This window comes from Culex pipiens, chromosome 2 (genome assembly GCF_016801865.2).
Source record: "Culex pipiens pallens isolate TS chromosome 2, TS_CPP_V2, whole genome shotgun sequence".
Classification (NCBI taxonomy): Eukaryota; Metazoa; Arthropoda; class Insecta; order Diptera; family Culicidae; genus Culex; species Culex pipiens.
Window position 1 is genome coordinate 86,814,272 of NC_068938.1, and position 13,936 is coordinate 86,828,207.

At 37.9% G+C, this 13,936-nt stretch overlaps 1 protein-coding gene across 6 annotated transcripts in view; it reads right to left on the bottom strand.

Annotated features, from left to right (window-relative positions):
* Positions 1–4,848, bottom strand: part of LOC120417356 (uncharacterized) — a 29,487-nt gene extending 24,639 nt beyond the window's left edge. For 3 of the 6 annotated variants that reach the window (XM_039579365.2, XM_039579362.2, XM_039579360.2), the window contains exon 1: positions 4,543–4,848. The gene's annotated coding sequence lies outside the window, so the exon portion shown is untranslated. The remainder of the gene's footprint in view (positions 1–4,542) is intronic. The other 3 variants (XM_039579368.2, XM_039579363.2, XM_039579361.2) reach the window with 1 other exon arrangement.
* Between the last annotated feature and the right edge of the window lie 9,088 nt (positions 4,849–13,936).

Here is a 13,936-nt window from a genome sequence, read left to right on the forward strand (position 1 = left end):
GAAGGGTAGCTGAAAAAGAAACCGGAAACGGACTGGAGACCTCAGGGCGTGATTCATCACCTGCGGCCTTCAACAGTCCACCTGAAACAGTGCAACAGAAAAATAGCCAGTGGTCCAAGGGATTCGGAGCCCTGACTCCAGTAGAAAAATAAAGTAAAATAGAATATTGAAAGAAAATCTACATTTATTTAAACGGTCGCGACCAAAACATGAGTCGACTCTCTCGGTCACCCTAGCATAAGTGTTTTATAGCTACTGTGTGTCTAGGTTAAGTGCAGCAGGAAAAACATTTGTAGTGTTTTGTGTTCGTTTATTTACAGTGAGTCATTCATGTTTTCGTACGTACGTTTGTGTTTGCCGGCGATCCTCCCCTCTTCCTTTCCCTGAGATCCTGTTACTTCAGTTCAGATTCTACCGTGTGTTTGTCTTCCTTCTTCTCTCTTCTTCTTCCGGTTTAGGTGTGTGTGCTATGTGCGTTTTATGTATTCATTTTTTGACGTGTCGGAACAATCTCGACGCGCAGCGCCGCGCTACTTAGTTGGTAAGGTTGGTAGCGGGCGAAAAGTGTGCCATGGACTTATCACTTAAGCATGCTTTTACTCACGGTTTGCTTGGCGTTCGCGGTCGACGATCACGTGGTCGTCTCGATACCTGTTCTGCTGCTGCTGGTCGACGGTTTCGAAGAAACTCGGTGGTTTGGTGGTCTTGCTGACGGCGTCTACGACGTCATCACTCGCTGCTGCTGCTGTTGCTGTTCTCCGGTTAACACCGGACGGGACTCGAGCACGTGGTGGGTCGCACCTGCGAGGGAACCTCGACGACCTATTTTTGAAGATCTGCTGCTGCTGCTCGGCTGGAACGCTGGTTAGCTGGTTGTTGGTTGCCGGTTCGCGTGTCCGCCTTCGAGGCCGGACTTCTCTCCCTCTTCACTCACGTGGTTTCTAACCTTCCAGGTTAGGTTTCAACGGTGGTTGGCGATCGCGATGGCGGTTAATTCAAGGACGCTGCGGTGACGGTTGCTGCTGTCCTGTTACGGCGTGGCCGTACAGTTCCGCTGCCGAGCGCGGTTTGGCGAGCGCTGGCCTTCGGCGGCGTGGGCGTTGCGGCCGGTTCGAAGCGGTAGCTGGTCCCCGGTAGATCGTGGCCGTCTTTGACGAGCGTGGCGGTGTCGCAGAACTGGCACGGGACACGGAATCACGGGTTAGCGCACGTTAAGCCACGAGGTGGTCGGGTTCCGGACTTACCAGGAATTCTGGAACGCACATGCACGCAGGCTTACACACACGCACACGACACGGCACTAGCACAATCTACTAATCTCGCTAAACTAGCTAACAGGGAAAGGACAGAGAAACACATTACACTAGAGATAACCTAAAAAGACAAACTCATGGAAAGCTAGAACCTACAATTTAATCACGAGACGCGCACAATCGAGGGCCACTGGTGCCTCTTCCGCGGAACTGATAAAAGTGAACCGTTGGGCGCGTCATCAGAACGCCGAGACTTATGAGAGGCTTCAGTTCCGAATTCCGTTCCCTCTCACGGTTACCAACCCTGGACAATAGCTTGTCATTCCCCTAGACCGCTTTATCACCTCCACGATCTCATCACCCCCGAACCGCGAAAACGCGAAACTCTTCGCGAGATTCGTGCGGCTGGCTCTCCCCGATCTCCTGTGCTGGCTCACCTCAAGAGCAGAGTTTAAACCACTCGGCCATCTGGTTGAACGGAAAGCTTTTGGGATAACTGGCGCAAAAGGTACTCGGCATTTGAGTGACCAAAGGAATGAGCAAAGGTCACTCAGCAAGGAAGCTCTACTCTGCGGCGTGTACGTTTAATACAGTTTAGGTATTTCTACTTCCCAATCATACCGACTGTACTTTTACTCCATATGTACTCGTTACAAGTTGACGAAATGTGCCAAAATGAGACAGAGAAGCCGAAATTCCTTCTGGCAACACTGCCACTTTAGTGGGTGAGTCACCACGATTTTCCTGCTTTTCAATGATGATCTTTTGATTTCTTCTCGATCGCGATTAATCTCTCCTCTCTTGCGGTGTCAATCTTCTTTCCTCACTCACACACCGCTAGTGATTTGTGCTTCACTTGTCGCTGATCACAACAAATATCAATTCACCTCACGTAGCACGGTGATGGTTTCGTAGAGGGGGTTAAAAATACTAATGGCTTCCGCTGTGACGATTTGGCCACCTCTGCGCCGCCGGTGTAAATAGACCTTTATTATTAGACTGTGAACGCACACACAAACACACACACAGTGTACTACTCGAAAACAGCGCGTTTTTTCTTTACTGTCGTTGAGGTAAGTTAAAAAATGAATCGCTCAAAATAATTTTGTCAAAAAATTACACTGAGCTACAGAAAAAAAACTGTTACTGCCTGAATTGCCTGCATAAAAAAGTTACATAATAAATCATGTACCAAAAGGTACCATGATGAAAAATGTAATTTTAAATGAAAGTTGCATGGTAATTTACATCGAATCGTATGGAAAATTCCAAATTGAACTACACTTAAATTCCGTTTTGTCGCACGTGCATTTTGGACCAAATTGAGATAAGAACGCCAGTTTGTGAAGCTCACAATGTCTTACTTTTTGACCTTTACAGATCCCTAAAATTCGATTTCTATCCTGAGATATTCAATAAAAATAGAAAAAAAAATCTGTGGCAGTGCGTGGCCGAATGGTTACGCTGTCCGCTTTGTAAGCGGATGATTCTGGGTTCGATTCCCATCTGCTCCAACCTTCCATCGGATGAGGAAGTAAAATGTCGGTCCCGGCCTTGGTTGTTAGGCCGTTAAGTCATTCCAGGTGTAGGAGTCGTCTCCATGCCATAAGTACAAACAACACACCAAACCAAGCCTACTCCGGTGGAATCGCTGGCGGCGGTTGGACTCACAATCCAAAGGTCGTCAGTTTAAACATTGGGGTGGAAGGTTCCTTGGAGTAAAAGAGGTTTGGGTGCTCTCCGCATTCAAGCCTTCGGACTCCTAGGTTCGAGCAGAAACTTGCAATAGAGACCACAAAAGACCCGGGGGTCGTTAATGTGGATGGTTTGATTTTTTAGAAAAAAATCTCCTTGAATTGTTGTCACTCTTCATATGACAGAAGTTTCAATCTTGTCGTGCTATTTCGACACATCGTGAACAAAAATTGCTATTAGTGTAACAACTGGCCAAAAGGATTTCAGGTCATAACGCGTTTGACACACGTACATGCCCGACTACTGTAAAAAAAATAATTATAATTCGGGACTCAGACAACCAATTCAACTAAACATCGGGGCAAACCACAAAAAGGTCAGCCAAACAAAATGTGTTTGTTATTGTTTACATTGCGTGCTCTTGTTTTGTTTTTTCCAGGTCAAACATTGAAACGCGTTTTTCTCAGAACGACGAAAAACGACGTGCGACAAGATAGCACGGTAGTGTCGATTTGATTTGTCTGTTTCAGGTAGTGGAAAAATCCATGTTAACAGTGAACGTGCAAGCAAGAGTGATAAAACAGCATCTGACTCAAATTCCCTTTGGCAACTTGTTGTGATTGCAGGTTGTGTCAAGATAGCACGAGCTTATTGGCAGTATTGGAACTAAATTTCGTATCGTCGTTCTCGTGCATCTTGTTACACGTGCTTTTTGGACAACATTGGGTTAGGAACGCTAGAGATTGATCACGACAAAATACAAAAATGACTTTTTGGCGGGCATTCAAGGGTTTGTTCCGGTGGGCATACTAAGCCTAAATCCAAAATTGGACGTAACAGGAGCTGGCGCTCCGCCCTTCAATTTTAAATGGGATTTTTCCCGTAAAAAAAGATTTTTTTCAAAAATGACACTTTTTGATGCATTTTGGCCACTGAAGCGTTTATTTTCAACATCATTGGCGTGTAGGCCAGATCCTTGCGCATCTTTTGGTATATATAACATTGATTTTTCGGGCCGATTTTTCGAAAAAAAAAAATGCCAAACTTTGAAGGCTTGTACCGAGCTCCAGGGTGCTCGCAACGTTTCAAATCACCAATTCAGATAGAACGTTTGAAAATTTACGTTAAACATTTTAGCTCTTTTAAAATCTTCAATAAAAAAATGTTAATTAAATCAATTTAACGATTTGTCTTAATCTTTGCAGGTGATGAAGTAACACGAAAAATAAAACAAACAACACTCAGCCCGGTTTTCCACCACACCCTGCTTTCACCAAAACGCTTCATCTTCTTCCGTATTGTTGTTTGCGCAAAAAAGGTTCACGCGCATAGATAAATCACCCCACTTTGTCACCGTGGTATGCAATTCCGTTACACTGGTGCGTGCCGACGTTCAAACAATTGCTTCAAGCAGCTGTGACAATTTCTCACTTCCTTCTCACGCGATAGAGAGCACACGAAAGCATCGTTTCACATCGCTCACTTCCAGCTTCTGGTGTTTGCTCACACATTCTCACGATCTGCGCTCTCACGTAGTGTACCGAGCAACTGAGACTTTCTTCTGCAATTACATAAATTTGCATGTAAACTTTACCTTCCGTTTTCTTTCGCAGTGTGCACCTTTCAGAATTTGCACTTTTCGATCGGTTCAAACACACTTTTTTGCCCTTCTAAATCAGACTTTCGGTAATGTTCACACTTTCCCAGCGGAGCAATTTTCCTTGCCCTTTTTTTCGATTCTTCCGCCCCTTGCCGCGCGCGCGTCAATTAGGGGAAAAATTATATTATTATGTAAAAAAAGAAGAATCCCGTGTGCGTATCTCGCGCGCGGGCGTTTCAAGACTATACGAATATTCGCGCCAGCAGTGTCGTGTCGGAGTGGAGTCGAGTTACTGGCGCGCGAATGTGAGTTGGATTCCGTCCGCGAGCCGTGCCGCGGGTTGGCTCTCGTTTATTTAAAGAATATTTGATTTTTCTGCTTGTATGGGGTGACCAGTGGCGTCACCAGGAAAATGGGGATGAATGCTATGAAGAACGCTTGTATTTTTTCACGATTTTTTGAATTCACTTCAATTGTCTCTTTTGGTTTGAAAAGTCAAAATTTTAGTTGGACTTAACTATCAAATCCTCATATTCCTCATGCATAAGTTTTCATACAAAATTGATAGCTTTTCATACAGAAGTTCTACAAAATATAAAGATCGATATGTTGTCTGCCGCAAAGGTGTTTATTCGATTCGGATTGAACAAAAATACAAATGCAAAATATTTTTCTTTAACTTTTTTTTTTTTTTTCATGTTGTTACTACATATTTCTCTATCAATATGGATTTTTCATCAAAAATTATGGAAAAAAATGTTTTGGCAGGTTTGGCAGGTGTTCCAAAAAATCTAGAGACATGCCATTTTAGGGTACCGTCATCGCTGGCGAATCGTGATACGTGGGGTGAATTGGGATAGCAGTTTTAGCAATGATATTAATCGGTATTATGAACTTTTCTGGTGGTTGCGGCTAGTCTAGATCCAGAACTACACATTTTGTACATCCATTTTTAGTTTTCAAATATTTATGTCCTTACTCATACTTAAGGCTACCAACTCTTGCTGAGCAAAAATCCGTATACTTTACCGACATAACACCATGGTATAACAAAAAATGTCAAGGAATTATTTAGATAAATTTGGAATTTGGGAATTAGAAATATTTTTGTTAAACGTTTAAAGGTTTACGAAATATCAAGTTTGCTTTTACGAATAATATCGTTTTCAGTTTTTCACGAAAACATTTCTAGAGCTTTTATTGGAAAGGTCCTATAAATACAAGCACAACACAAGGTTTTTACAAGCTTTAGAAAGCCTTTTGATCTTTTATTTGATAAATATGTTTTGTAAGGAATTTGAAAAGAACAATTTTAATGCTTTTTAAAGGTCCAATAATAGTAGTTTATGCAACAAGTTGCAAAAAGAGGATTTTTTCAGCACGAGTCGTACATTTATCCAACGAGGTTCACCGAGTTGGATAAATACGAAGAGTGCTGAAAAAATCAAGTTTTGCAACGAGTTCCATACAACATTTTTTGCAATTCCAAAAAACACAAACTGAGTGAAATTTTAAGTCAAATTTTCATGTATTTTGTCAATAAATCGTTTAAATCAAAAAAATGTTTAAAAGTGTTACTTTTCGAAACAAGTGCTGAACAGTTCAACTTTTCAGCACCCATTTGAGTGCTGAAAAGTAGAACTTTTCAGCATTTATTTTGAAAAGTGTTGCTATTCGATTCTGTTATTTTTGGTAGAGAAAAGTAGGCTATTTCGTCGTTCAAGAATGACAGGAAAAGTAAGTAGTTTCACGACGGAATTGCAAAAAAGATTTTTTTTCCGATTATTTCATCCCTGCTGTGCACATATAAAAATATATCAAAATATAGCCAAACACAAATTTGATCATTTGAAAATGTGAAACATGAGTATTTCATTTTAAGACTTTTTCGATCTGATTTTCTGAAACTTAAGAGCTAGGATGAATTAGGTAATTTTAAAGTGGGAGGATCGGGAGGATCAACTGAAATATCTTGGGCTTGCTTTTAATAAAACCTTACTTACAAGAATCACATTGAAAGTATACTAATTAAATGTAACAAATATGTAAAAAATTGTATCCACTTATAAACAGGGATTCTAGACTTTGTTTAAAAAAACCACTGTTAATTTATAAACAAATTTTCAGACCTGCCAAGCTTCATAAGATTTATGAGAAATCTGAAGAAACTGTTGCCAAACTAAGAAAACAAAACTTCAAAGGATTCACACAATTTTGAAAACGATTCTAAAATACACTCAAACCCCGATGGTTTGACACCAACTGTTGTCAAACGAACGGGTCACTTTTTAGTTTGACACCCCTTCTACACGGAGTTCACACACACTAGCAAACGTTTGTTTTGAAAGTGTGCGTGAGTGCCGTGTGAAAAATGACAGTTCGTCACTTCTTAGTTTGACTTTGACCAACCACCGTGGTACAAACTAAAAACAGTGTCAAACGAAGAAAATGACTACAACTATTATTTAAAGCTCATCGTTCTGCAAAACTAACAATTTCAAAACCCTTCAGCATGAGGAATGGAATTTGTAAAAAAATGCTGAAATGTTTAAAGTATGATTTAACAAAATAAAATTTTGTTTAACTTCCGACACCCCTGTTTAAGATCTATTCGCGCTGTCGTAGAATGTTTGTTTTCTCTTCTTCTCTTGATTGAACTCTCAACGCGCGTGCGCACCTTCCTTTTGGGCGGGTGGACAGTTTATCTGTATGTGAGCGTTCCACAAGCCTCTTCTCTCCGTGTTGTGCGCTCAGCTGAGCAATTCACAACCAACACCAATAACAATTTAGTAAAAACTGTTAGTAGGTAGTACTCACGGAGGAAATGCACCACAATCTTGGAACGTTTGCTCTTAGTGTTCTCTCTCTGTCTGTATTTAAGTAAACCGTTTTTGCTTCTACTTCTTTTGATTTTCGCGCCGCAGTGCGTCATCTTTTGCTCTGTTCGATCATGGTGGAACGCGAGAAGAAACGACTGTTTAGATAGAGAATTAGTGGGAATGACTAATCGTGCGAAGCTTGGTTCCAATCAGGGATGTAGATAGTTTGTCTTCAAAATATAGTTCTTAAACTCAAAGTTCTCAAGATCTTCAAGATTTTTAATAATGTAATAATAATAATCTTTGTTAAGTTAATGTGTTTTTAAAATCTTTTTTAACTAAAATTATTTTCATAGTGGAAACATTTAAGAATAGGAATACATTTTGGCTACATCACTGGAAATAATACAATTACTTTATTGTTTAAAACTCCCTTCCTGTGGAACAACTATACGTTTGGAGTTCATTTCGCTGTGTTATACTTGGTAAGGCTAATTAATTTAAATCGATTAGTTCTATGATACAAGCGAAGTTTTGTCTCAACGTCTGTGTATAAATTCAACTCGATAATAAAACGCTTATGTTTCGTCGCTCTTCTTGCGCGCGCACTTCGTTTTGTGCTGCACATTCAATTCAAATGGCTTTGCTTAAACCACGATTAGCTCAATTTAGGTGGAACGACGACGTGACTGTGCGTTGCATGGTTATAGCAGAATCTGTTGCTTTGTTTTTGCGTTGACTCAAAGGTTAGTTTTATTGCTTTGCTGGCACGCGTTGGCGGATGAGCCGACGATGGCCAAATTGGGACCCAACGATGGATAGTATAGGTTGGAGCTTGGTTGGAACCATGGTCTTCAACTGAATCTTCAATGTGGCATGGGTACAAATGAGGAGGAACTGCGATGGCTCGTGCACCAAGAAATGTTAGCTTGAAGTCCAGTTATGGGCGTGTCGGGGGATGCTCAGGAGGATGTCAGTTGCCTCGAAGCTTAAAAAAATATGTTTGAAGTAAACATGAAATTCAAACAAAATATTTGAAAAATTTTAATATAATTCCTTCATACTAATACTTTATTTAACCTGATTTAGAATCATTGAACGGCATAAGAACGATATGCTTTTCATAGCAAAAACAATATACTTTCCACTTCGTGTGTAAAAAATCCAAAATTGAAATCAACATGTTCTCATTGTTCTCATCATCAAAATAAGTAAGAATCTTGCCCAAATCGGACAACCAACTCTGTTTTGACACCATTCCAAAATTTCGCTATTTCGTCAAAAATGTCAAAAATCGTCATTTTTGAATTGCAATATCTCTAAATCTGCAAGCCGTGTAGTGTACCCAAGTAACATTTTTAAACCAACTAGCCACCACCAAGTTTTATTAAGGGTTTATTGTAGCATCTTGATTGCCTAATAGTTTTATTTGAGCATTCACCGCAACCAACAAGCAAGAGCTAATTAATAGGTTCTAACAGGGTTTTATGCCTCGGACATAAAACCGGGTGGAAATAAAAGCCGACTGGCTTTCAATAAGGTTTTATGAAAGTTTTAATAGAGGCTTTAAAACCAGATGGCAATGCCATGCCAAACGGTTTTATCGCATGCTTTGTTAAAACCTAGGGTGTTGTAGCTGTCAAGTGCCATTAGGCATGTAAAAAGCTCACTTAAAACCATAAGCTCCTTAAAGAGCATTTATCGCGGCCAAATAGCAGTGCATAAATATGGCGCTAGACGCGTGCTCTGATTGAATATGATTGACCGCCATCTTGATTGAAAAAATAGAAAACTGAAAAAAATGATTTAAATTTGATGAAAACACACACTTATGCTGAATTTCTGGTATGATTTATATAGCGATAGATGTTTAAAAATATTTTGAACATTTTTTTCAAAGAATTGCAATAAAATATTTTTTAACATTAAACACTATGATTACAAAATATTGATTTTTGATGAAGCGAGTTGAATTTTTTGGCTCTATCTCCCCAACATTTATCAATAAAATTTCAACCGCAGCTGAATTTGAGCCATCGATTGTGAGAAATAAGCTTTCAAATTATTTGGATTACCTCTAATAATTATTATTTATCATCGCCATTTTTGACAACCATCTCCATAATTTCATTTGGCAAGACGAAGACTTATTTTTTGCCAAAATAAAACCTATTTGGCATAAGACGTTTAAAGACGTATGAAATGTCATTTTTCCATAACTCCAAACTAGGTTTTAACAAAGGTTTTATCAAGGCTTTGAGGATGTTGTTAGGATTCAGTTGTAAAGCCTTGAGCTCCTCTGTAGGTTTTATAAATAGGCCGTAACAACCTTTTGCGGAGGTCCTTTTGGGTTTTAAGTGGGGTTTATTAAGGTTCTGGGGAGTTTGTTACGAATAAGGGGTTTTGATGTTGGTTTTGGCTGATAGGTTTTATAGCAGTTGTGACAGCTTGGATAAAGCCTAAAATGTTACTTGGGTAGAGCACTCATTTTAAAGAAAATTGGACGTAGAGTAGTCGACTCTACGTAAAAAAGCGTTCATGTAGCCATGAACAAAAAATCACGTTTTCGTCGAGTTCGCTAAACCCATACAAGAATTTTTGCATGCAGCAAAAAGCTATTTGTAGATCTGAACAAAACATACAAATTGCTTTTAAAGGATTAAAAAAATGTTGCGTCGTTCCAGAGAAATCGACAAATTAGATAGTAACGCACCGTGTAAAAAGAGGTTTCTCTGTATGCACTTTATAATGTTATGAACTTGTTCACGATGTTGTGATCCGAGTTCATGGCAAAAAAGCGTTACTTTTTAAAAATCGACCGTAACGCTTGACTTGTTTTAACGTGTTTGGGAACTAGCTGGTACGCTGAATTTTGGGAGAGTGCATGATTTGTTGATCAGAAAACAAGAAGTGCAAATGATTTTCAGAGCTGTTTTGGAAAAACGCATTGAATCATGTGTTTAGTGAAAGGGAGAACTTTTCTATCTGAATCTTGTTGTCTTCTGGAGCATGCTCGAGTTGTTTTTGTAAGTAAAGAAAGGGATTAAATTGACCACGGTAACCTAACCAAAAATATATCATAACAGATGGACGATACCGCCTACCCCTCTGTGACGCGTAACACAAGATCTTTTTGCAAATTTTTATGAGTGCTTATATGAAAATTTTGCGTTACGTAACATAATTTTTCTTCACATCTCCCCTCCTCCAATTTTCGTTACTTTTCGTAACATACGCTGATACCCCCCCCCCCCCCTAGCTGCGTTACGTAATAAAAGAACGCTACCTAAATACGACGAGTGCAGTGAAAATCATGTTTTGCAACGAGCTGCTTATTTTTTTTGCAATTCTAAGAAACGTCTTTTGATGGAATTTTATGTCAAACATGTGTTAAGTAAATTGAACGGTGAATTTACTAAACACATGAATGTTTGATATAAAATTCCATCAAAAGGCGTATCTCAGAATTGCAAAAAAAAAAATATATTGAAAAATGGTGCTGAAAACTAGAACTATTCATTTCCATTCTATTATTTTTGGTAGAGAAAAGTAGACCGTCACTCGAGAATGTCAGGAAAAGTAAATAGTTCACGTTTCTAGTATTTGTATTCCATTGTTGATACATTTTTGATAATTTTTGACAGAATATGACTTGGAGGTCAATTGGAAATGACTTGTGGGTAATTTAGACATTTAAGGTTGAGTTTTTAGTGGCAAGTGGCAAATAACTGAAAGAGGAATCGGAACAAGTACAGTCCAGACTCGGAAAAAAATCACTTCTGATAATCTAAACTTGGAATAATCGAATCATGAATAAAAAACTATTAGTTGTCTATTTTTTGATTGTCGAGCTTAAGTATAACCCCTAAACTTCGCTAAAGTGAATTAATTTTTTTAAATCCAAGATGGTACAAAAATAGTGGAGACGAAATATTGAATAAATACATTTTATTATTTAAAAGGCAATCAACTATTCAAATTTGACTTAAATAGGGTCACAGAGCTCGATGTTGATGTTTAAAACAAGAAAAAAAAAAAACGAAAAATCAAATTTGTTCGTGGTTCCATTATTCGAAGTCCCATACAAACGTATAATCGAAACTTCGGCTTCGGATAATCGAGTCTAACTGTATAACTTGAACAAAACTATATATTTTTTATTTTGTTTAATTTATTATAATATCCGAATGGTTGTAAATCGGATCACTTGTAGCTTTAAAATAAGCTCTAGATATGATTTTTCATTTTTTTAATGAAATGTCTGTTGCTGTTATTAAAACAAATTTAAATGGAAATGAAAATAGAATAGAAAATAGAATTTGGTTTTTGTAGAGAGAAAAAAATTAGCACGTACCTTTGTCAGCAAATTTCAGTAAACAGTAAAAATAAGAAGAATTTACAGACAGTAAGACAGTAAAAATAAGAAGAATTTAAAAATTATGTTATGGTAAAAATTAAGAAAAAAAGCGCCGATTGAAGTGGGCATTTTTTGGATGAGCTTTTAGCCATTTTCTCGAGAAATAAATTACACAACAGCTTTGGTTGAATTTAGTTTTATTGAACTCTTTGGATTTACTTACATTATAGTGGTAATGATGTGTTTATGTGTGTGTGAATGTTTTTTTATACAGTGCAATTGTAGTTCCCCTTTTTTCTCCGAGTATCTCACTTAGTTACGATGCGTACTTTTGATTGATTGAGTTTATTTTTAACTTGTTTCGTCTCTTTCTGTATCTACAATCTCCACGGTTGCTCGACTCATCTTACCGCCTATTATGAGATGTGTGTTCGTGTGATAGAATGCCGCATTGGTTAGTAGAACTCGCTACTTTTTTATATTTACTTCAGTATTCTTACTTGATAGTTGAAACAATTTGATCATCTTTGTAACTCTTTATTTTTGATCTCTTATTAACTACGTTCAAATGTAATTTTCTTCTTCTGAGTAATTGCTACACACTTAGTAAATGTTTGTTCATCTCTTTGGAAGTGAAGGCATTAATAGTATATTGTAGGTTTTTTTTGTTTATTCGAGAACTCCTTTCTGTATTGCTAGATAAACTTCTTTTTTTGGTTCAAAGTTGAAATGTTTTGTTTTTCTATTATTTTCATTCCCAATTTAAGTAACAATCCCCACAATATGTGGGGTGTTTTTTTTCCTAGCCTAAATCATCCCACCTCGCGCGGAACGGTAAGCTTTCGCATGAGCTTTCTCGCGCAAAAGCTCGCCTCTCGCAGTGCATTGGAAACGAACCTTTTTCCCATTGCTCTCGTCACTTTTGCTTTAGAATAAACTCTGTTGTACTTCCGCCTCCGTCGTCACCGTTCGTCCTTGCCGGAAAAGAATTATTTGGGGGTGGGATTTTTGGTAGCCACCGTTCTCCGTTCGTTTGATAACGACCCAATAAAACAAATTTAGTATCTGCGATTTTTTTACGACGCAAACGATTGCGCTCACCCCTTTTTTTCGACTTGTTCAACGTCGCGGGTCGATCGTATGATTTATCTTTTTTCATGTAGATTTTTTCTTCTTCTTTTTTTCTTTCTTTTTGATGAGTGTAACAGCTTAAAAATATATTGTCAATCAAGATGTAAATAGACGTCCTGCGCGCTCTTGCTGACAGCTTTTATGGATGGACACACCTGTTTTTAAGAGTATTTCCTCTTCTTTTTGTTTCTAGCTTAGAGTGGATGTGAGAAATATTGAACACGAATAAGTTTAACAAATTCTAGCTGGTTTGCTGGCTACTGTTTCAGTTTGTTTCCCCTGTGGAAAAATCACAGTAACGTGTAACTAAAGTAATCACAGATTTCAACAAATATTTGTTCACTTTGTAACGAGTTAAGGGTTGTCTACTGTAGTGTTTGCGTAATAACGGTTTCTTCGGCGAAGGAAATGTGTGTTTTCTAAAATTTGCTAAATTCAATCAGTTGAAAACTGTCCACATAAGATACATCTTTAAAGAAATGTTCCGAGAATCATTAGTGTTCGTTTTGAATATTATCTTCTTCAAGTTTGACTGTCGAGAAATGTTTTATATTTAAAAGTTTATTTACCAAAAAGGGCAAACAATAGTGTTTAGGAAATATTTGAAATTTTATTTCAAGCTACATACATCTTTTTTAATACTGCACACTGCATGTTACGGTTTTAAAATTTAGTAATTAAAATAGTTTCAAAGCGTCAAGTTTTTTTCAAGGTTGGTAATCGATAGAATTTTCGTCGATAATATTAGCATCTAACGATAACATTAATGGTTTTCATCGTCATCGGAACGTAAAATACAAAAAAAATCATCATAAACTTTGAAAAATATTTGCAACGGCCTAATCAAATTATCACAAAATAACGATTTTTTTTTCAAAAATACTCAAGTTTTAAAAATTTGCAATATGGTTAAAAAACTATGCGAAATTTGGCAAGATTTTTCACTGTTTTAGAGTTTTTTGAATGAAATATTAAAATTTTCGCATACTACCGTTGTTGTTGTTGGTAATTCATTTATTTCTGGCAGCATTAAAACCTTCTTGGTTATTCGCTGCTATAAGCAAATATCGTATTTTTCGAA